The sequence below is a fragment of the Hyperolius riggenbachi genome, chromosome 4, assembly GCF_040937935.1.
Source record: "Hyperolius riggenbachi isolate aHypRig1 chromosome 4, aHypRig1.pri, whole genome shotgun sequence".
Taxonomy (NCBI): domain Eukaryota; kingdom Metazoa; phylum Chordata; class Amphibia; order Anura; family Hyperoliidae; genus Hyperolius; species Hyperolius riggenbachi.
The window spans coordinates 433,924,882-433,949,751 of record NC_090649.1 but is presented as its reverse complement, the minus strand read 5'-3'; positions in this window follow the sequence as shown (position 1 = coordinate 433,949,751).

Genomic DNA, 24,870 nt, shown 5'->3' with positions numbered 1-24,870 from the left:
CCACATCTCTGAATATTAATCCCAGTCACCCAGTGGCCAATTGTGTCAAGTTTGGGAACCCCGCCATGTAAAAAATTAAGTTGTTGGCGCCGCACACTTTTTGTAACCTTGACATACAGTCACTCAATTATCAAGTTTACCAGCTTTGGGGTCCTTGGTATCAATACTTTGTATATTCCCATTGAAAAGTAAACAAATCTGATTGGCTGTTTTTGGCTCCGCCCCCTTTCTGATTTTGAACCCTAATCACCCAGTGACCAACTGTACCAGGTTTGAGGCATCTGCTATTAACAGTATAAGAATGGTAGCAGCTTAAATATTCCCTTTGAAAATCAAAAGGTGAATTTTTATTGGTTGTTGTAGGCTCCACCTACCTTCCAAATTCTTAATCTCATTCACCCAGTGACCATTAACGGTGTAAGAATGGCTACAGTTTATATTTTCCTAGTCAAGTTTGTTTTTGGCTCCCCCCATTTTTTGAAACCTGGACACACAGTCACTAAATGACCAAGTTTGTGAGCTTTCAGGTTCCTGGCATCAAAAATGTGTGAATGGAAGCAGTTTATCCACCAATGAAATCTTATTGGCTGTTTTTGGCCCCGCCCCTTTTGTGAATTTGGACCCCAGTCACCCAAAGACCCACTGTAGCAAGTTTGAAGCCTCTGCCATTAACAGTGTAAGAATGGCAGCAGTTTAAATATTCCCCTTGAAAATCAATAGGTAAATTTTGATTGGCTGTTGTAGGCTCCACCCACTTTCTTGAATCTTAATCGCATTCACCCAGTGACCAACTGTGGCAAGTTTGAGAACCCTGCGATTAACAGTCTAAGAATGGTTGCAGTTTACATTTTCCCATTTAAAATGAATGGCTGAAATTTGATTGGCTGTTTTATGCTCCGCCCACTTTTCCTGGATTTGTAACCTTGGTCACCAAGTGACCAACTGTGCCAAGTGTGGGGACTCTGGCTTGATTACTGTGAGAATGGTAGCCTTTTACATTTTTCCATTGACTTGAATGGGTGAAATCTGATTGGCTGTTTGTAGCTCCGCCCTCATGTGCAGGGGGGCCGCGAGACCCCCAGAACATATCATCTCAGGTAGTACGGGATCTGTATACCAAGTTTCGTTCAAATCGGTCAAGGCGTTTTCGCGTGATCGCGGCACATACATATATACATACCTACACACACACACACACACACACACACGCACGCACGCACGCACGCACGCACACACACACACACACACACATACATACATCCTATTTTTTATATAGAGATTAAGCAGGTAAAATCCAATATCGGACCAAAATGTAACAAATAAGTGTTTTGAAAGATGCTGCTGGGTGGCGTAAAAGTCAAAATATATATTTTAAATAAAACAATAACATTTCCCAGTGTTAACATTTGCTACGTTGTCTATTTATTATTTGTAATGAAATATTGGGATCTCGTGATTTGCAAATTATTTCATTATGTTTTTATTTTATTAACACGGTCTAGCTATGGAAAGATAAATAATCCCACATTCTGTTTTACTTACATTTTATACAACATTTTTGGAAATGGAGTTGCAGCTGAAACTGATTTTTATTCTAAAAATGATTGTAACCCATCACTTACTATATACTGTGCCTGTTCATATTTGTCCTTACATTAGGATTCAGCCAACTGCCTGAGCTTTATCTGCACACATAAGAGACAATGATCCATAAGGCCCGTATCCACGTTCAAAGACTGACCATGATCAAGACTCAATCCTTCGAGTGACAGTGAGGGAACAAAGCTGTACAGATGCATCAGCTTCAGGCTCTGTTGCTATGGAGGCGGGCCAACAGAGCAGTGCACAACGGAGTGGGTGGAGCTAATCAGAGAACGATGCTCATAGCCGACACTTGGCTAAGACAGCCCACCAGGTCGATCACTAGCCCAGGCACTGAGGGAGGTTGGGGGCTGCTGTGCACATGCTAGATATTTGGCAGATGTAGACCGGACTGGACATTTTGGCCGAGAACCATTTAGAATATGCACAAGGCTTTAGTCTCTGTAGAATGCAGCAGTACGTTATTAAATGTCTCTTTGCAGCACAGGGAATTCTAATTATTCTAAATGTTCAGCAAATATTTCTAACATCCTGCTTAGCACACTATTAGTTATAAATACCCTATTATAACTTGCAATACCCACCCACTTTACCAGATAATTAACTAGATAATTCCCCCTCTGTCACAGATAGAAATGTACAGAAAGTGAAAAAGAACCAGAAAAAGAAACAGGTGAATGGCCTAATGGAGAAAAGGCAAATCCGATTAGAGATAGATAGCATCAGGGGCATAACTATAAATCATGCACCCCCCAGCAAAACTTTGATGAGACCCTCCAACTTTTACACCCCTTCCACTTGCCATCCCTTTGGGGACCCTCACAGCCTGGGGGCCCATCTTGGAAGGGTCATAAAACAAGTGTAGCCACAAACAACACACCTACAACAAGTGTAGCCACAAAAACACCTGATTGAAAGGATGGACCCATTTATCAGAGGGAGTAAAGCAGTAGTTGGGGCCTCCTTACAGCTCTGGCCCCGCAGCAGTCACAGGCACTGTTCCCCTCTAGTAACGCCCCTGGATAGCATAGGTAGCCACATGAGACATTTTTAGTTATGATTATTGATAAGCAATACTAGCAGTTATAGTTTTCTGGTGCTGCTGGACTTAGCAGTGAAGCTGGTGGAGCTCCTGGAAACAGGTCTCCAGCTAATGGTGGCACCTCTAGGTCAGGGCCAGCGCTTTCATAGAGGCAAAGAGGGCAATTGCCCCAGGGCCCCAGAGCCTGTGGGGGCCACCCAAGGTGCCACTCCTCCACTCCAGCTATGGTGACCAATGACAGTGATGGACACATAAGTATATAGTGGTGGGGAGAGGTTGAGGAAACAGAGTAGATTGGATCCGGCTTGGCAGCGGGCCCTGGGTGTGATTTGGTTAGAAAGGGGCAATCAGGTGGCTCCCTAAGTTACTTTTGCCCCAGGGCCCCATTGCAGCTAGAACCGGCCCTTCTCTAGGTAAAAGTCTCTAAAAGCTGTGCCTCTAATCAACTATCTGCAATACAGATGGGTAATGTCCACAGACGTTTACATCAGATGTGTCCAGAAATGCACTCACTAGGGATGGTCATTGAGGTGCAAATAGTTACGAGTTGATGCAGGATTATGTCAATTTTGCGTGAAAGTTTATGCAGTTTGAAAATGGACCAATCAAATTCCACCTTGGTGTGAATTAACTGGTCCATTTTCAAGTTGCGGAAATTTGCATTCATGAACAAATATGCCGAAATAAAATGTCAATGATCCAGTCTTCGGGTGAATATGCTAAAAGTCGTGTTCCAAAGGGGTAGAATGGACGCTGATCCACAAAGACCACAAAAACAGATAAGTGGAGTAATTGCTCAGCCTTAACATGAATCTGCTTGGTTGTCCTAATTAACATTTCAGTCTTTCCTTTCTTCATGTTCCTGTGCATTATCTTAGGTCCCCAACTCCCCAACAGGACATATACTCAGAAGATCCATAAGTGGGAACAGCTGTGACCACCAGTCAACGAGTGACTCACATTAATCAGTTGAAGAGGAGGGAAATTCTGAAACACGACCTGCAAATTGATTACCGTAAAACAAAGTCTACTGAGTCTAATTTAAAGAATTCTTCTGGATACTCAACTAACTTCATGAAAGGCTCTTGCAGCAAGTTATAACAAGAATTATAAGAAAATCATTATTAGACAGAGATTCCTATGACATAGACACGATACGGAACATATATATCACACTTTTCTCCTGGGTGATTCAAAGCGCCATCGCTGCAACCACTATATGCAGTGTTAGGGAGTCTTGCCCAAGGTCTCCTTATTGAATAGGTGCTATTAGAGCTCTTCACCATTACACTATCCAGCTACTGCTGGACACACAAGGAAAATTTGCATTTACAGAATGGATTGGAATTTGTGTATAAGACTAAGCCAGAGCTCTTCTCATAGCAAGAAAGTGTGGAAACGTTTTCAACATACCACTGTATATCAGAGTTATCAACTTACGAGCTAGAACTGTGCATTAGGCATGAGGAATGCCTAAGCTGGCTGATCTTTTGAGAACATTGAAGCTGGACGAGGAACACTTTATTTATGTTAAAGCAAGCAGGACTCCAGGTTAATATAACTTGCATCCACTATTAGCGATGGGAAAGCAGAATAGCCTTTCTGCAGGATTTGGGGCATGTCCTTAACCTCCTTGGCGGTTAATTTTTTCTGCAAAAATTGCAGAATTCCAATTTTTTTTTATTTTTTTTTTAATGTTTCATGTAAAGCTACCAGAGTGGTAGCTACATGAAACACCACTAGAGGGCGCATGTGGCCCTCTAGTCCGATCGTCGCCGGCATCTATAGCAAACAGGGGAACGCGTATATAACGCGTTCCCCTGTTTGGCTTCTCCTGTCGCCATGGCGACGATCGGGATGACGTCATGGACGTCAGCCGACGTCCTGACGTCAGGGACACACGATCCAGCCCATAGCGCTGCCCGGAACTCATTGATCCGGGCAGCGCAGGGCTCTGGCGGGGGGGGGGCCCTCTTCAGCCGCTGCGTGCGGCCGATCGCCGCAGAGCGGCGGCGATCAAGCTGTGCGCGCGGCTAGCAAAGTGCTGGCTGCGCGCACAGCAATTTACAAAATGAAAATCGCCCCACCAGGGGCTGAGATCTCCCCCTGCGCGGCATAGCCCGAGCTCAGCTCGGGCTTACCGCCAGGGAGGTTAATATATCTGTGGGTGTGTGGAACCAACAATCTCTTTTCTATTGGAGGTGTTATGTGTATTCAAACTACCATTTCTCTGAAGATTAGTTTTAGAGTCTTCTATTGGAAATGAACCAGCCAATGGCAGAATGTGTAAAAGGGTTAAGCCATGCATTGCCTGGGGTCATATGAAGCAAGTGGGAAACTAGACAAGACTTTCTTACAGGGGTATAACTATAAATCATGCTCCCCCACCCCACCTACCAGCAAAATTGTAATGGAGCCCTGCAATGCTCCAAGGTATCTGTTTTGGGCATGATTCCTTTTTGCATTGATCATTTTTGATTACCTGGATTGATGGGTTTGAAAAACCGACTTCCTGTATGGATGAAAGATGCAGCTCTGTTAGATTTACTAAATAAGAAAAGACACAGAAAATGTATATTCCACTTTTCTCCTGGCGAACTAGAAAGGGTGCCATAGGTGCCTTGGAAAGAAGGACGATGCCATGGGCGCCCATTATAAAAAGCAGTGATTCGAGGGATTGGGAGGAAATTTTGGTGCCGGGGTTGACTGATAAAAAAGCGGGCCCAGAGGATTCTCAATATGCAAATTGCGGCATTACATAGCTCAAATTTCTTCCAATGCCGCTAATTGGGGAGAGGTTAAAATGTAGGCTTTGTTGTGGGCGAGGGTGAAGCTATGGGTTAGTCACCACAGGAAGGGTGTTCAAGGGTTAGGCACCACAGGGAGTTAAGGGTTAGGCACCACCAGTGGGGGAGGGGGGGTAAGGGTAAGGCGTAGGTGGGAGGTTAATGGTTAGGTATCAGTAAAGGGAGCATTAAGGGTTACGTATCGGTAGAGGGGGGTTAAGAGTTGGTCATCGGTAGAAAGAAGGTTAGTTTAGGTCATAGTAAGGCTTAGTTTAGGTCTTAATACTATATTGGTAAAGATTAACAATATTTTACTATTAGAATTGAGTAGGACAATATCTGTAACATTACCAATATTCTACTAGCTGCAAGCACCTGTGCTCTTTTTTCCAGACACTTTTATTACATGTATGTGGACTCAAAGCTTGCAGTCTGTGAACTGTCCAAATTCATTGTATTACTCTCTTTATCAACCACAGGACTCGAGATAATAAGGGAGAAGCCTTGAGGGGAGACTAGCCGGTCAATCATTGCGGACAGAGGGATGATCCTGCCCACCTCCTCTTTTGCTGTTAAAATATTAATCCTTTGTTTTTAGCACTGGAGGTACAGCTCTAAAGAGTTCCATAAATTCCTGGGTAGCGCGCCTCTATTTTGTATGTAATAAATTATTTAACTATTCCATACTCTCTTCAGTGTGTTCATAGCAATAAGATTTTTTTTCTAAATGCAGGTGTGGCGAGGTAATGAGAGGTACACATGGTTTTTATAAACACACTTGGAGGGAGGGAAAAGTGTTAAATGGTTCATTATACACTAAGCAGGGGAAAACTTGGGAGCTGCAGTATTGCAGTGGGAGGAGGTGGGCGGTGACTGGTGATCTGCTTTGTGTTGGGAGGGAACTCCCATCCTGCTGGCAATGAGGTGCTACTGGATGCTGCCAGGAAGGGACTTTCCATGTATTTAATGTAAAAAATACCGATGTCCAATGTACAAAGCTTTGTGCACTGCTAATTAATGCAGATTTACCAGCCTATACAGTTAATAATAGTAGGCTGTACCTATACTTTAATAAATGTGTGTTATAAATGCACTTATCCTTTAATATTAAAGAGTAGCAGATCTTTTGAAGTAGTTAGTTTTCTAGTCAAATATCTAGTTTAACGATAAAACTTCCAGGACATTTTCTTACTGATATCTGTGATTGCTGTAAACCTTTCAGATGTTACCTCTCCAGAAAGAAAACTGCGGTTAGTCTTTGGAGAGAGCAAAGCAACACTTAACCTCCCGTATTGCACCACACACCAGATAGGAAGCTGAAGGCACATAAAAGCTCCTTCAGTCTTCCTGCAGCAGTTTTTCTCTTTGGACGGAACATTACCTCTTTGGCATCGGGGTTAAGTGTTGCTTTGTGGATTTGGGAACGGCTGGAATGTCGGAAGCTGGGAATTGGATACTTAGGTGCAAAAGTGTAAAATTAATTCCATGCTTCCTAACTAAAAGCCAGCAGGTAAAAAAATCTTTCCTCCAATGGGTCTGGGTTCTCTGGAGAACATTTATCAATCTTGCTGAACAACAATTGGTATACAGGAACAGAGGTAACAGAAGTACTGTACAGTTCAGACCATGCCTGAGTTAGGAACTTAACAATTAGTGATAATGAGTCATGACCAGTGATGAGCGAAAAAGCCGATTATTCTTTTTGCACTAATTGTCGCAAAAATAATGTACAATTCAACTTTCAAGTGAAAATGCCTTTGAAAATAATTTTGTACATTAAAAAGGTATGATTTTTCAAGTTTTTGCTATTTTTTTTTAGCTTTAGATTTAGAAAGTAATTTTCAGTTAACTAGTGAATGGCAATTTAGGCTTGTATCTTTGCGAATATATTTTCAATGTCTAAAATAGGCTTTTCAAAGTAAAAAATGACTTTTGCGAAAATTTGCAAGAAACACTGATACTAACAAAATATGGGCATCTTTTTTCAGCATAATTTTCGTGAAAGTTTCACATTTTTGCACAGGTGAGAATATTCTCAAAAACATTGAAGGATGAGAAAATTAATGTCCGCGCAGATTAGACATTTATGAAAATATATTGGCATGCGAAAGTTCAATTTTCATGTGAAAAGGATTTTGGAAATGAGAAATCTTTACCTTTTCTCAAATAGATCATCAGGGGGGTCTGTGTGGCTGATATTGTGGTGAAACCCCTCCCACAGTGTGATGTCAGGACCTAGGTCCTGACAGTTTCCTGTCTGTGAGCCGTGTTGCATTGTGGGAAATACCAGCTGTTTCTAACTGCCAAGCAACCAGTATCTCCCTCGGTGCATATGTATATCTATAAGAAAACAACCTTTTCGCCTATTGCATTGTTAGGGGGTGTGGTTATAGATAATGGCAGTTGGTGCTTGTCTGGTTTTTTTTCATGTCTGCCAGTAGTAAAGATGATTATGTGCAGGCTGATTGTGGATCAAACAACGTGAATTACATGGCGAATATCAATAATTTCTTGATCTCTCTTTTATTTTTACATTTTTCCAAAGTGTATTGATTTACTTTTCTTCCCCTTTTCGCTAAAGTTCCTCTATAATGGAAATAACTATACATAATATAATTAAAGTGGTATGAAACACAGAATTCATTAATTACTCTAAAACATTAAACATACCAAAAAAAGAATAGAAAACATAAAAGGAGTGGTTTAATTTTATTCCAAGGCACATTTACAGTTCCCTGCAGCTAACTGATAACATTGCAGATTACAGGACAAATTATATCAGATTGTCTTGTAATAAAGTAATAATTAAGCAAACAAAATAGAGAAGGTTCTCTGCTTCCCCCTGTATACAGCAGAAGATTTTCTGGAACGTTTACACAGCTCAGTATTAGCTGAACACAATCTAATAATTTCGGTACTGCAATGGCAATCTTATCAATTAAGCTTATGAGAGAAGTAAAGGTTAAAGATTTTAGTTGTATGCCGTGTTTAATGCTTTAGACCATAGATGAATGTTCCATCCCACTTTTATACAAAAAACGGTAGGAACACTACATGAACAATTCAAAAGAGAAATAAATAAATAAAAGGATGACAAAAAAGGAATGTGTTTTCAATGCTGATTACTCAGCAGTAGAGATTCCTTTATCATTTAATTTTCACTCTTTAAAGAGACACTGAAGCGAAAAAAAATATATGATATAATGAATGGTTGTGTACTATGAATAATTACTAGAAGATTAGCAGCAAAGAAAATATTCTCATATTTTTATTTTCAAGTATATAGTGTTTTTTCTAACATTGCATCATTCTCTAATATGTGCAGATTACACAACACTCAGCATTCAAAATGATTCTTTCAGAGCAGTCTGTGAACTAATGAACTCTCCTCTGCCAGAGGAAAAGTAAATAGTTAACTAACAGTTGAGATAATAAAAGTCAGAAAACAGCCCTCTCCACGACTTTTGAAAGTTGTAGAGATAATGGCTTTTTTGTATAGAGATAACAACTGGAGTTTCTTAACTCTACCTGTACTGGAAACAATTCGGCTGATGTATCTATTAATGTTTTATTTCTTAGCTGTACTACACATATAAATCATAATATCATTTCGCTTCAGTGTCTCTTTAAGGCCTCTTGCACACTGCAAGTGATTCCGATTCAGATTCCGCTTTTCAATAAGTTTTTACATCCGATTTCGATTTGCAGTGTGCAGGGAGCAAACTGCAAATCGGAATCGGATGTAAAAACTGATAGCGGAATCTGAATCGGAATCACTTGCAGTGTGCAAGAGGCCTAAAACTGATCTTACTTCACATGCCTCAGAACCACTTTAAAGGGAAGGTTCAAGCAAAATAAAAAAATGTGTTTCACTTACCTGGGGCTTCTGCCAGCCCCATGCAGCCATCCTGTGCCCTCGTAGTCTCTCACTGCTGCTCCAGTCCCCCGCTGGCAGCTTTCTGACCTCGGAGGTCGGCGGGACGCATTGCGTACATTTTTACGCATTCCCGCTAGTGCAGGAACATTAACACATACATTTTTACGCATTACTGGTTTAATGCGTAAATTTTTACGCATTAAACCAGTAATGCGTAAAAATGTATGTGTTAATGTTCCTGCATTAGCGGGAATGCATAAAAATGTACGCAATGCGTCCCGCCGACCTCCGAGGTCAGAAAGCTGCCAGCGGGGGACTGGAGCAGCAGTGAGAGACTACGAGGGCACAGGATGGCTGCATGGGGCTGGCAGAAGCCCCAGGTAAGTGAAACACATTTTTTTATTTTGCTTGGACATTCCCTTTAAGTAAAAGACAGCACTGCAAAAGTCTTTCTTAAAGTAACTATGCATTAAATATAGTGTTTACCTTAGCTGACTGCCCCTAATGTGCTTAATGGCTCCAATGACATCAAATTTATGGCCACACTTAAGCTGAAGTTTGTTGATCTGCATCAATTTAAACATTTTAAAATCAAGTTCTAAACAGGAAATCCTGCATCCTTGTTTTTTACAGGAATGTGACCCAAAAAAACAACCAGTACATTTCCTTCATGTGCTCCTGATCTCTAACACCTCACCTCTCGGTTACCTCTGTCATTTCCTCCTCAGTGGATCACGTTTCCATGCTAAAGATTTGTATATCTACAATTGTTTAAAAAGAAGCCCAGAGATTTAACTCTTCAACACTGCTTCCTATGTCCCCTGAATATATTTTGATAGCTGCTATGAAAGCCACGAGGCTTGTTTTCATTAACACTGAAAAGTCAAAAGAAATAACTTCCGTCTAAACTTTCTCTCGGTCAACAGAGCTCCGTAGAGTGGTAAACAATGTATTAGTTGGCCTTTTTCTTTCTTTCTTTCTTTCTTTCTTTCTTTCTTTCTTTCTTTCTTTCTTTCTTTCTTTCTTTCTTTCTTTCTTTCTTTCTTTTTCTTCTTATCCAAATGAACACCTTACCTTATGTAAAGAGTACCCTTAAAGAGAAACTCCGACCAAAAATTGAACTTTATCCCAATCAGTAGCTGATACTCCCTTTTACATGAGAAATCTATTCATTTTCATAAACAGACCATCAGGGGGCGCTGTATGACTAATATTGTGGTGAAACCCCTCCCACAAGCAACTCCTCCCACAAGAAAAGTTCAAACTTTTGTCAGTTTCCTGTCTGGGAACCTTGTTGCATTGTGGGAAATATCTGTTTCCAGCTGTTTCCAACTGCCAAAAACCATGCAGCAGCTACATCACCTGCCAACAGTAAAATGTTCACTGGAGTTCCTCTTTAAGGTTACCTCTCATAGGTTCAGATGTCCTTCACTCTTGCTTATACAATATCACTACCATTTTTTTATTTTTCCATTGTGCTGCCATTGCATTTTTTGTTTAAAATGTTTAACTTTGGAAGACTTGTTTAAAGCAATAAGGATATAGATCTGGGCACACTGACTACTATGCAATAGATATTCAATAATGTTGTGTGTGGAGCCAAGTTTTAAATGATAACCCTACTAAAGCCAGAAAAAGCCCCAAACAGTCAGGGATAGTGGAATTCTGCTCATTAATTCTGGTACTGGGGGTCCTCACATCCCAAGACTAATACTAGGTGGTGAGAACCTATGGCATGTGACTCTTGTAATTAGGAGTACTGGGGGTCCTCACGTCCCAAGACTAATACTAGGTGCTGAGAACCTATGGCATGAGACTCGTGTAATTAGGAGTACTGGGGGTCCTCACATCCCAAGACTAATACTAGGTGGTGAGAACCTATGGCATGTGACTCTTGTAATTCTGGTACTGGTGGTCCTCACATCCCAAGACTAATACTAGGTGGTGAGAACCTATGCCATGAGACTCTTGTAATTAGGAGTACTGGGGGTCCTCACATCCCAAGACTAATACTAGGTGGTGAGAACCTATGGCATGAGACTTTTGTAATTAGGAGTACTGGGGGTCCTCACATCCCAAGACTAATACTAGGTGGTGAGAACCTATGGCATGTGACTCTTGTAATTAGGAGTACTGGGGGTCCTCATATCCCAAGACTAATACTAGGTGGTGAGAACCTATGGCATGTGACTCTTGTAATTAGGAGTACTGGTGGTCCTCACATCCCAAGACTAATACTAGGTGGTGAGAACCTATGGCATGTGACTCTTGTAATTAGGAGTACTGGGGGTCCTCACATCCCAAGACTAATACTAGGTGGTGAGAACCTATGGCATGTGACTCTTGTAATTAGGAGTACTGGGGGTCCTCACATCCCAAGACTAATACTAGGTGGTGAGAACCTATGGCATGAGACTCTTGTAATTAGGAGTACTGGAGGTCCTCACATCCCAAGACTAATACTAGGTGGTGAGAACCTATGGCATGAGACTCTTGTAGTTAGGAGTACTGAGGGTCATTGCACCCATAGGCTAATACTAGGTAATAACGGTCTACAGCATGTGCCTCTAGTAGTTAGGAGTACCGGGGGTCATCATACCTCAAGAATAATACTAGGTGATCAGGGTTATTGGCATGTGCCTCTAATAGTTTGGCGAACCAGGGATCCTTGCACCCAAGACTAATACTAGGGGTGAGGATCTATGGCATGTGCCTATAGTAGTTAGGAGTACCGGGGTCCTCACACTCAAAGACTAATACTAGGTGATAAGTTAGATACTAGTGTAGTTAGGAGTACTAGGGTCCTCGTACCCCAAGACTAATAGTAAGTGGTAAGGATCTATGGCATGTGCCTCTAGTAGTTAAAAGCAGTGTCGGACTGGGAGGTGGTAAAGCTGAGGAAATGCACTTGCTGTCCAAGCAGTAGTAATCATGTGTTGCTGCTCACCGTGAAGACTTGCTGCAGGTTTCTATTGGGAGTGATAACACGGGGTTACTGCTGCTTGGCCAGCAGGTGTATTTCCTCTGTTTTCCCACCTCCCTTTCTGACTCTGACTTCTGAGTACTAAAGGTCCTTGCACCTCAAGACTAATACCAGGTGGGTAAGGGTCTTTGGCATTTAACTCTAGTAGCTAGGATTACTAGGGGTCCTACCTCAAAACTAATAATGGTTAGTGAAGATCTATGGCATGTGCCTCTAGTAGTTAGGGGTTCTGAAGGGGTCCCACACTCCAAGACTAATGCTGAGCATGTATCTCTTGTGGTTAGTATTTGGGGTCATTGCACCTTAAGACGAGGTGGGAATTGTCTGTTATAGTTAGGATGACTAGAATTAGATCAAGGTGCCCCAATCTTGGCACAAAATAGCAGGACTGACGACTGGAAAGGAGAGGAGGCCACACCCACTGCTGCAAAAAACAATGGCATCACAGAAGTGTGAGATTTTCAGGGTGGTGCTGAACTTGGAAATGCTAGCCCTGCTGTGTGTTTGTCTATTGCAACATCAATAAAGCTTTAAATGAAACAAAAAAAAAAAAACTGAAAAAAATGTTTACTTTTTTGTATTGAGTATTATCAGTATAGAAAGGCAATAAATGCAAAAAAAAAAAAAAAAATACACATTCCATTTAAAATGAAAAAGTCAACCACCTGCGGTTTTACACAGGGGATATATTCCTTTTAGCATCTAGTGTAAATACTTTCACTATAGCGCAAGGAAATTGAACCCGACAACCCCGCTGTATCTGACGTATAGCTTTCAATGAAGACAGCAAACATTTTTTTTCAGCGTTCAAACCGGCCTAAGGAACATATACATCCACTACAGAGGGAGGGCTGCCTGGCTTCTCTTGATTACATTTGGTGAAATTATGCTTGGAACATGCAGGAAGCTATAACAGGGAACTGCCAAAACCTCAGACCACATAAGTCATACGATGGGCCATACTGCTGCAGTTGTTATTTCTATAAAATCTCCCTGCCAGTAGGCAAGTGGTTTCAGTGTGTTCCTGTGCACCTGACAGGGTGGGATCCCAGAGCCATTTTATATGTAGTAAATCTCCGCACTGCTCTATCCATCCAGAACACATGTTGCGGCCTTGCGTTCCTCTCCAGCCCTTCTGCTGGAGGAAGGATGCCTGATTCGGTCTCAGTGTGCCAGAACCTCCAAATGTTCTTGGAAATCCAACAGTAGAATAACAAACTCTGGAAATCGCAGTGCCACAGCGCCACTGAGCCGTTTGAACAGATGTGTTTGCACAGTTTGTGACAGGAATGTAAATGTTTTACTGTACCCATTATATTTTCCTTCCTTCTTCTGTTAAACACATAAATTTGTAATAAGACCTGAATGGGAAGGAGGATTTGGAGGCCAGTAATGTGTTTTACAATGATTGGTAGGGCTGAAGCAGGTCTCCTTGGAGACAGCGATACACACATATATCAGCCTGTCTATCACACGGTAATTGTGGGCTTCTGTTCAGTGTAGCAGTGGTATCCTGTGGAAAGGGACGAATGATACAAACTGTGGCTTCTGGCACTCGCTTGTGACAGATATATCTTTAGAGGAAAAGCCGTTCTTCTTGAAACGCCACAAAAATGCTGTAAATTGTCAAAGCAATATTAGCTATTATATATAACTTCAAACAAGTATTTAAGTACTTCTTTCCCCTTTTTTTTCCATTGTAAGCCCCAATTTGTTTCCAAATCCCAAGCCATTTAACTTTCCCCCTGCTTACAGTGAAATTCCACCTTCGCTGAGAAATAAGTAATCCCTTCGGTTTGGCTTTACAAATTGCTAGGATTAGTGCAGCACATTATTTCAAACGGCCTGCTTTTTAGTCCGAACATAACAATCGTCCAGCCTCTGCATGACTCCTTTATCATGACCCAAACATAGCGTGTCAACTCCTGGGCAACCATTTTGCTTCCAGTCACTAAATTAGTGCAGGCGTAGGAAATATTTTACAAGACTTTCTGCTTTGTGCAGCAGATTACTTCAACTGGTAGATAAAACGCTTGATTACAGGCTAGAAAAAAAGTACAGTTTATGCTTACAGTCAACTTTCTCTTAAAGCAGCAGGGTCAGCCATACTATCTCTGGAAAACAAACATATATAAGTAGATAAATATTTGTTCTACATACATAACATATGTATTTTAGTGTCTACGTTTTGATTTCAGTGAATGGTATACAGTAAATTAAGAGAAAACTGTTTCAGGTATTTTCCTTCTTTACTACCTCTGACTGAAGCCAATCCTGATGTCATTTCCTCCCTTTCTCTTTGTTTCTCCTAGAAACTGCCCTTTTTATATCTAGTATGCTTTGTTTACACATGTGAGCACAGCATAGATCGTATTTCAACAGCTTCTGCAGAGGGGTGAGGTGTATTTCTCTTCTCAGTCTTGTGTCACACTGAACTCCCCTCAGCCAATCAGTGAGGAGTAGGAATGTTGGGAGGGGAGATAACAAGCTTCATTCTCCCTGGCAATATCCCAAATAGAGCCAGGCTGACTGAGTTAAGATTTATTGCAGCAGAAACATTTATGATTATAGTGGAATGCTTGCAATGCATGGGCAGGTTATAGACGGCATAAAACAACACAGAGCAGTGGGTAAATGGAATTTGATTTTATGGCTTACAATCCCAATTTAAAGTAAATTCTCATTGGTGGAAATAACAATACAATACAATACAATAACATTTCTATAGCGCTTTTCTCCCATAGGACTCAAAGCGCTTAGGCTCTCTCAGATTCAGTAATTAGTAGGATGAAGTATTCACACAACAAAAGTTATATTTCTGCAAATGCCAAACTGAACAGGTGGGTTTTCAGTCTGGATTTAAACACGTCGTCCAGGGATGGAGCTGTCCTGATCTGTTGAGGTAAGGAGTTCCAAAACGTAAGGGGAACATCACCAAATTCTCATCTTCCTGCCCTGTACTCTGCCATTTATAAACCTTATATGTATGCATGTGTAAATAATTAAGCATATTTACTTTTTGTTTGCCAAAATGCCACAAAATACTGCTGCCATGGAGTCCAATAAATGTCCTAACAGCTATAGACTGAAAATAAAAGCTAATATTTTGTGTATGGTGTATTCACCCCTAAAGAAGCCCCTAAAAAGTTCTGATGCAACCAATTAAAGTGGACCCAAATTAAAAAAAATACAAGATTGCAGAAATACAATCTATTTTCTAAATTATAATAATAAATAGCAGCCTTTTTTCAGCTGCATGATGACAAATATAAAATATTTTACATTCATTGGAGAAACCCCTCCCTTCCTTTCAAATTGCCGGGACAAAATCCAGAAAACTGGTGGAGTAGGTGGTATCCAGCAAAGGAGGAATTGGTAATGGCTGCCACCTGTATAACCCTAGTTATGAAAAGTGAAGGGTGAAAAACATGCACTGAAATGCCCATAGGCTTGAAGGAGTGTTTATTTATCTTTGTATGTGTCAGAGTGGTGCAACTAAAAATTTTGAACTAAAATAAAAGTTTGGTTTGGGTCTGCTTTAGCTTCAAAAGTCACATAGTTAGTGAAAGGAAGTCCACCTGTGTGGAATCTGCAGCGCTACCCATCATTATTCATACCAAATTTGGGCAAATTTTGACTTAAAGTTACTTTTATTCAACCAGCAAGTAATTTTTTTGACAGAAATGACATAGGAGTGTTCCAAAAGATAATAAGACGATGTACAAGAGGCATTATTGTGGACAAAAAAACATTTCTCAGCTTTTATTTACATAAAAACAAAAAGTGTCCAGACCAAAATTATTTATACCCTTCACAAACTGTCACAATCTGTGGGAAAATCCCAAGTTCTATAACATTCCAAATAGTCCAAGCTGTTCTAAAGCATCCTAATTACCCTGATCAATTGGGAACAGCTCTTTTAATCAGCCCAAAAGGTGAAAAACAGCAGCTTTATGCAGTTGGCTTGTGGACAGTCATGGCTAAGACAAAGGAGCTCAGTGAGGACCTGCGGCTGCGCATTGTGGCTGCTCACAAGTCAGGAAAGGGCTACAAGGCCAATTCTATTTTTTTTTCACGTTCCAGTGGCTACAGTGCAAAGTATTATAAAAAATACAAGATGTTCGGCACTGTGGAAAATCTCAGAGGGCGTGGTCAGAAGCCAAAAGTGACACCTCTGTTGGCCAGGAGGATAGTGAGAGATGTGAAAAAAGAACCAAGGATCACCACATAGGCCATCCTGTGGAATCTGGGCTCTGCTGGTGACAATGTCTCAAGGCAGACAATCCAACACACACTGCACACTGCTGGTTTCCACGAATGCAGAACAAGGAGGACGCCACTTTTCCAGATAAGGCACACAAAGGTTCACTTGGCCTTTGCAAATGCTCATCTGGACAAAGAAGAAGACTTCTGGTCTTCTGTTTTCTGGTCAGACAAAATTGCTTGGTCACAATGATCTTTCCTTCGTTTGGCATAAAAAAGGAGAATCCTTCAACCCAAAGAACACCATACCCGCTGTCAAACATGGTTTTGGGAACCTAATGCTTTGGGGGTGTCTTTAAGCCAATGAACCAGGGAACCTAATCACAGTAAAGCACCATTAAAAAAGAGCAATACATCACGATTCTCAACGACAACATCAGGCAGTCTGCAGAGAAACTTGGCCTTGGGCAACAGTGTACATTTCAGCATGACAATGACTCAAAGCACACAGCAAAAGTGGTGAAGAAATGGTTATCGGACAACAACATTAATGTTTTGGAGTGGCCCAGTCAGAGTCCTGACTTGAATCCAATGAACAATCTGTAGAGGGAGCTAAAGATCAGGGTGATGGCAAGAAGATCCTCAAACTTGAAATATTTGAAGCTCATTGCTAAAGATGGCTGGGCAAAAATACAAGTGGAGACATGCAAAAAGGTGGTCTGCAACTATAGGAAGCATTTGATTGCTGTAATAGCCAATAAAGGCTTTTCTATTGATTATTGAGAATGGTGTGCATAATTTTGGATTGGACACTGATTGCTCAAATTTAAATAAAACCTGAGAAATGTTTTTTTCCCCCACAAAAATGCCACTTGTACATCATCTTATGATCTTCTGGGAGACACCTATGTCATTTCCCGTAAAAAAAAAAAAAGACTTGCTGGTTGAATAAAAGTAACTTTAAGTCAAAATTTGCAAGGGGTATGAATAATTATGGGCAGCACTGTAAGTGTCACATGATCTGTCAGTATAAACACACCTTTTCAGAAAGGCCCAAGAGGCTTCACCACCATTAAGCAAAATGTATCACACCTTGAAGATCAAGGAGCTCTCCAAACAAGTTGTTGAGAAGTACAAGTCAGAGTTGGGTTCCTAAAAAAATATCCAAAGCTTTGAATATTCACTGGACCATCATCAAACCCATCATCTTCAAATGGAAAGAACATGGTACCACAATAAGAAAGAGTTGCCCATAAAAAAATACATACCCCACAAAGGAAGGCATCAATCAGAGAGGCAGCACAGAAACCAAAGTTAATCCTGCAGGAGTTGCAGAGCTGCACACCAGAGACTTGAGTAGGTTCATTCTACCTACTGGAGTAGGTAGATTCATAGGACCACAGTGGGTCATCCACTCCATAGAACTGGGCTTTATGGAAGAGTGGCCCGAAAAAACCAATAACTTTGCATTAAAAATAACTAAGAAGGCACGTTTTGAGTTTGCCAAAAGGCATATGATAGCCTCCTCAAATGTATAGAGGGAGGTGCTCTGGACTAAAATTTCATAACATTTTCCACCAAGGAAAATGTAATGTCTGATGCAAGGTGGCTTAGTGGTTAGTGCTCTTGCCTTGCATTGCTGGATTCCAGGTTGAAATCCCAGCCAGGGCAACATCTGGGCACTCTGATTTCCCTCCACATCCCAAAAGCATTCAGATAAGTTAATTGACTTCCCCTTAAAAATTGGCCTTAGACTACGATACATACACTACACGATACATACATAGACATATGACTATGGTAGGGATTCGATTGTGAGCCCCTCTGAGGGGCAGTTAAGTGACAAGACAATATACTCTGCACAGCGTTGTGGAAGATGTTGGCGTTATATAAATACTAAATAATACTATTGCTAGTGCCACAGATAAACATGGTGATGGCAGCATCATGTTGTGTTTGTGGGGAGGTTTTCCAGTTGCAGGCACTGGGAAATTGGTCTAAGTCAAGGGAAAGATGGATGGTGCTAAATACAGGGATATTCTTGAGTAAAACCTGTGTCAGCCTGCCAGTGATTTGAGACTGGGATACAGGTTCACCTTCCAGTAAGACAATGACCCAAAGCATACTGCTAAAGCTACACTCGAGTGTTTTAAGGGGAAACATTTAAATGTGTTGAAAAGGCCTAGTCAAAGTTCAGACCTCAATTCAATAGAGAATCTGAGGTCAGACATAAAGATTGCTGTTCACATGTGAAAACCATCCAACATGTTGGAGCAGTTTTGGCAAAATGTGGCAAGCTCATAGAGAGCAACTTGGATCTGTCATTGCCACAAACTATTAACTTGCGGGGGAGTGAGTTATGCATGCTGAAGTGTTCAGCTAATTTGCTGTTTGCTTCATAATAAACCAAGCAACACATTTGTAAAGTTTCAGGCATGTTCTGTCAATAAAAGGGCGCAAACTCTAAAATTATCCATTTTAATTCTAGGTTGTGAGGCAACAAAACATGAGAAATTCCAGGAGGGGTGAATACCCCAGTATCCCTTCATCAGACTAGGAAGAGTACTAAATTGTAACAGATGAACAGGAAAATATGAAGAGGCAGTTCTTCTGGCACACAATGTGAGGATGCCAGCATAACCAATCATAAGTAAGAGATCAGGAATATAATTAAGTAACAGAGCAGAGTTGGTCTCAGATGTAAAAGTGGCAATAAAGTGGTGACCGGGAAACTATTGACCTGTAAACATAACATCAGTTGTGTATAAACTGTTTAAATCTATCCTATGGGACGCTATATAAAAATATATAGCACAGAATAATCTCATTTCACATGGCCAACTTGGATTTGCTAAGGAAAGGTCCTGACTAGCTTTGTAAATCTTAAAGGAACATTATCAAACCAAGTATTCTGAAATGACAATGTACAAATAATGTCTAAGTAGCTGTGTAAACATTTTCCTACTTTTCCTTGCTAAATATCAAAGGCAAAAGATGCAAGTCATTGTGTATGCATTTTGGAATGTTTAATTTGCAAAGGTGAATCTCTGTTTCAATATTACACTGTTTTGTGCATGTCAGACTGCAGAGTTACCGTATATGAAAATCCTCTGGTGTCAAGTTTCACACACAATTACAAATGTTTATGTTGCACATAAGAACATTTCCTCTGCAGACAGCTCATTCAGAGACACAAGCAGCTGCCAGTGAGAGGGTTAACAGATGTAGTGTGAGGGAATCCCCCATCTCTCATGATTAAGTAGCATGTCAGTTTTGGCATCAGTAAAGTGTGAAAGAAATAACAGTAAACAAAGAGATAAGCAATCAAGTGTTCCTTTAATACAGTAGAATCTCAGTGATCAAGCACTGATGGGGATCGGTGACCCTGAGCAGAGTGTGTGGGTATGCATTTAAGCATACCCATTAATACTTGGTATTATTCTGTCACTTACCGGACAGTTTTCTAAAGGTTTCTCCCCCCAGTCTGACCAGTGCAAATATCATTGAGCTGGTGCCTCTAACAGGAGAATTCTGGTGCAGTATCATTAGGTAAGGAGTATAATGCAGAAATCGTGGGTAATAGGTACTCACAAAATTGGGTTGCAATCCTGCAACCACTGTATGCGCATGCGGGAATATAACTGTTCCCAGATTTGGAGTAAGAATAGAAGTTTGGGAAGTAAAATTGTTTTAATAATGGCTACTCTGCCAATGCTATTAAAGATTGGTTTGCTCCATCTTTTCAGTGCCATGGTACATTGTCCTAAGGCGGGGTGCCCAATAGGTCGATCGCGATCTACCGGTAGATCGCGACCGCCTATTTGCGCCTCTTGGCCGCGTCCCATCACATTTTGCGGCTGGCAGCTGTCCCATCAAATTCTGCTGCCAGCCGCTGGCCAATAGGAAGCAGGGGAGGAGAGAGGAGGCGCGGCTGAAGAGGCCATGACGCGACGTCATGGCTGGAGGCGGCGTCGGGCACGCACGCACGCCTGCCCGCCTCATTCAAGCATGCTGCCCGCCTGGGGCGCTCCGAGTCCGAGAGGGGAGACCAGACATCGCCGCTGGAGGGAGGTAAGTGTTTGAGCACCCATCCTACCTACCTCTGCTAATGGCACCTATCCCTACCTATGCTAATGGCACCTATCCCTACCTATGCTAAAGGGACCCATCCCCACGTACCTATGCTAAAGGGACCCATCCCCACGTACCTATGCTAAAGGGATCCATCCCCACGTACCTATGCTAAAGGGTAGTGTTGGGCGAACAGTGTTCGCCACTGTTCGGGTTCTGCAGAACATCACCCTGTTCGGGTGATGTTCGAGTTCGGCCGAACACCTGACGGTGCTCGGCCAAACCGTTCGGCCATATGGCCGAACTAAGAGCGCATGGCCGAACGTTCCCCGAACGTTCGGCTAGCGCTGTGATTGGCCGAACGGGTCACGTGGTTCGGACCCGAACGCGCTCTGATTGGCCGAACTGTCACGTGGTTCGGGTAAATAAATACCCGAACCACGTCATATCTCCGCCATTTGTCTGTGGGTTTAGCTTTGGGTAGGCAGGCAGGGTAGTTCGCGCTCCAGCCACGCTAGCCAGGGTCCCCCCCAGTCATTGTGTGTCGCTGCTGGGAATAGTAGTACACCGCTCGCTCAGCATTCTGTTTACTGCCACTCTGTGTACCTCGCTCAGCCACACTATATAGCATTCTGTTTACTGCCACTCTGTGTCTGCTGGGAATAGTAGTACACCGCTTGCACAGCCACACTATATAGCATTCTGTTTACTGCCACTCTGTGTACCTCGCTCAGCCACACTATATAGCATTCTGTTTACTGCCACTCTGTGTCTGCTGGGAATAGTGGTACACCGCTCGCTCAGCCACACTATATAGCATTCTGTTCACTGTTCTGTGTCTGCTTGGAATAGTGGTACACCGCTCGTTCAGCCACACTATATAGCATTCTGTGTACTGTTCTGTGTCTGCTGGGAACAGTAGTACACCGCTCGTTCAGCCACACTATATAGCATTCTGTGTACTGTTCTGTGTCTGCTGGGAACAGTAGTACACCGCTCGCTCAGCCACACTATATAGCATTCTGTTCACTGTTCTGTGTCTGCTGGGAATAGTGGTACACCGCTCGCTCAGCCACACTATATAGCATTCTGTTCACTGTTCTGTGTCTGCTGGGAATAGTGGTACACCGCTCGCTCAGCCACACTATATAGCATTCTGTTTACTGTTCTGTGTCTGCTGGGAATAGTGGTACACCGCTCGCTCATCCACACTATATAGCATTCTGTTCACTGTTCTGTGTCTGCTGGGAATAGTGGTACACCGCTCGCTCAGCCACACTATATAGCATTCTGTTCACTGTTCTGTGTCTGCTGGGAATAGTGGTACACCGCTCGCTCAGCCACACTATATAGCATTCTGTTTACTGCCACTCTGTGTACCTCGCTCAGCCACACTATATAGCATTCTGTTTACTGCCACTCTGTGTCTGCTGGGAATAGTGGTACACCGCTCGCTCAGCCACACTATATAGCATTCTGTTCACTGTTCTGTGTCTGCTTGGAATAGTGGTACACCGCTCGCTCAGCCACACTATATAGCATTCTGTTTACTGTTCTGTGTCTGCTGGGAATAGTGGTACACCGCTCGCTCAGCCACACTATATAGCATTCTGTTCACTGTTCTGTGTCTGCTGGGAATAGTGGTACACCGCTCGCTCAGCCACACTATATAGCATTCTGTTTACTGTTCTGTGTCTGCTGGGAACAGTAGTACACCGCTCGCTCAGCCAGAGTATATAGCATTGTGTTTACTGCCACTCTGTGTACACCGCTCAGCCAGACTATATACCATTGTTTACTGACACTCTGTGTACACCACTCAGCCACACTATATACCATTGTTTACTGACACTCTGTGTACACCGCTCAGCCAGACTATATACCATTGTTTACTGCCACTCTGATTCTGCTGGGAACAGTAGTACACCGCTCGCTCAGCCAGACTATATACCATTGTTTACTGACACTCTGTGTACACCGCTCAGCCAGACTATATACCATTGTTTACTGACACTCTGTGTACACCACTCAGCCACACTATATACCATTGTTTACTGACACTCTGTGTACACCGCTCAGCCAGACTATATACCATTGTTTACTGCCACTCTGATTCTGCTGGGAACAGTAGTACACCGCTCGCTCAGCCAGACTATATACCATTGTTTACTGACACTATATAGCAGACTATATAGCATTGTGTGTACACCGCTCAGCCAGACTATATACCATTGTTTACTGACACTCTGTGTACACCGCTCAGCCAGACTATATACCATTGTTTACTGCCACTCTGATTCTGCTGGGAACAGTAGTACACCGCTCGCTCAGCCAGACTATATACCATTGTTTACTGACACTCTGTGTACACCGCTCAGCCAGACTATATACCATTGTTTACTGACACTATATAGCAGACTATATAGCATTGTGTGTACACCGCTCAGCCAGACTATATACCATTGTTTACTGACACTCTGTGTACACCGCTCAGCCAGACTATATACCATTGTTTACTGCCACTCTGATTCTGCTGGGAACAGTAGTACACCGCTCGCTCAGCCAGACTATATACCATTGTTTACTGACACTCTATGTACACCGCTCAGCCAGACTATATACCATTGTTTACTGCCACTCTGATTCTGCTGGGAACAGTAGTACACCGCTCGCTCAGCCAGACTATATACCATTGTTTACTGACACTCTATGTACACCGCTCAGCCAGACTATATACCATTGTTTACTGCCACTCTGATTCTGCTGGGAACAGTAGTACACCGCTCGCTCAGCCAGACTATATAGCATTGTGTTTACTGCCACTCTGTGTACACCGCTCAGCCACACTATATAGCATTGCGTACTCTGCCAGTCAGTGTGTATATTGCTGGGATCAGTAATACTCCACTCACCGTCAACCACTATATGAGCTCAACATGAGTTCCCCAGAGACCTCCGCTGTGAGCAGCACTCCCAACAACAGCAACAGCCAACGCCCCACGCAAGCTATAACATCCACCCCAGCAGCCAGTGGTCAGCAGCAGCCCTCCCCGGAGGAGAACGTTGTGTCCATCAGTCCGTCGCCAGAGCGATTAATGAGGGCTGCCATTGAGGAGATGATGGGGCCTGATGTGGAGGAGGAGGTCTGGCTCAGGCCAGCATCCCAAGTTAATGTTGAGGACGATGAGGGGTCTGTGTCTGGGGATGTTGGGGTGGCAGAGGTGGTGGGTGGGTCAGACTCAGGAGAAGAGTTGTATGATGAGGATGATGATCGGGACCATCTGTATGTGCCTCAGAGTCCGACCCCGGAAAACATGTTGTATCGTGTGTTTAGGTACTAAAATCTGCGTTCCCTCCCAGTAGTGTTGGGCGAACAGTGTTTGCCACTGTTCGGGTTCTGCAGAACATCACCCTGTTCGGGGTGACTATATAGCAGACTATATAGCATTGTGTTTAATGCCACTCTGTGTACACGGCTCAGCCACACTATATAGCATTGTGTTTACTTCCACTCTGTGTCTGCTGGGAACAGTAGTACACCGCTCACCCGCCACTGTATAGCATTGTGCTCTGTGTCACTGCTGACAATAGTGGTACACCGCTCACCCACCACTGTATAGCATTTCTGTACTGCCACTGTACTGCTGCCAGTCAGCGTGTACTTTAAGGATAAGTGAAATGAGGAAGAAATCCGGTGAAAGAGGGAGGGGCAAGGGAAGAGGTGTTTCCCCTGACGGTTCACGTACAGGCCACAGGGGAGCACCCAAGAAAACCCACTCAATACTGCCCATGTTGTCCAGGACAACAACCCTCACAGATCCAAAAGAACAGGACCAGATAATTACTTGGATGACCTCTCAAGCGTCCAGCAGTGGGTTAAGCAGCACCAGCACATCACGCACGAGGTCCGAGTCCTCAGCCAGTTAAAGTCTGGGCTTTCTTTGAAGACTGCACTGAGGATGTTACCATGGCGATTTGCAAGGTGTGCAAGACCCGCCTGAGCAGGGGGAAAAGTATTAACAACCTCTCCACCACCAGCATGAGCCGCCACATTCTATCCAAACATCCCACTCTGTGGGCAAACGCGGCAGGACAGGGTACCACCAGCAACACTGCCTCCCTTGGGTTCACCAGACTCACCACCAGACCCGCCTCAGCAGCAGCAGTAGCCCAGCCATTGCGTGGTTCACAACATTCACAAACATCAGACGATGCTGACACTGTCACTTTCCGGACTAGTGCTCTTGAGGTCTCCCAGTGTTCATCAAACACAACAACCAACAGCCCTTCGGTGTGCAGCGCTACG